This window comes from Monodelphis domestica, chromosome 2, assembly GCF_027887165.1.
Source record: "Monodelphis domestica isolate mMonDom1 chromosome 2, mMonDom1.pri, whole genome shotgun sequence".
NCBI lineage: Eukaryota > Metazoa > Chordata > Mammalia > Didelphimorphia > Didelphidae > Monodelphis > Monodelphis domestica.
Genome location: NC_077228.1, coordinates 481,383,355 through 481,384,115, shown reverse-complemented (window position 1 = coordinate 481,384,115; position 761 = coordinate 481,383,355).

The following is a 761-nucleotide window of genomic DNA, read 5'->3' as shown; positions in this document are numbered from 1 at the left end:
CATGTTGATTACTGATATTTCCTCATTGTCTATACTCCCTTTTATCAGGATGTATTTACCTTCCCTGTCCCTTTTAATCAGATCTATTTTTACTTTGGCTTTGTCAGATATCATGATTGCAAGTCCTGCCTTCTTTCTATCAGTTGAGGCCCAATAGGTTTTGCTCCAACCTTTAATTCTAATCTTGGGAGTATCTGCCTGCCTCAGGTGTGTTTCTTGTAGACAACATATGGTAGGATTTTGGATTCTAATCCATTCTCCTATTTGTTTTCATTTTATGGGTGAGCTCCTCCCATTCACATTCAAAGTTATGATTGTCACTTGTGTATTCCCTAGCATTTTGATATTCCCTCCTAGTTCTCTCTTTTTTTCTTTTGCTATATCCTTTTAAACCAGTGGTTTACTATCAATACCCCTAATCCCCTCCCTTAATATGCTTCCCTTTCTGGCCCCTCCATTTTTGTTCCCTTCTTGTTTTTTTAGGGTCTGTTAAGTTCCCACCCCCTTTTTTGTACTCCCTTCCCCATGCCCCCCTTAGTTTTCCCCTTTCACTTATCCTGTAGGATAAGATAGAATTCAAGACCCCAAAGGATCTGGATGCTCTTCTCTCTCAGAATTGATTTCATTGAGAGTAAGGTTTAAGTATTACCTATTAGCACTCTCTTCCTCTCCTTCTTATAAGAGTATTCTTCCCCTCCCCTTCCCATGTGTATCTTTGTGTGATAAGGATTATCCTATTTATTTTATTTCTTCAAGTATCT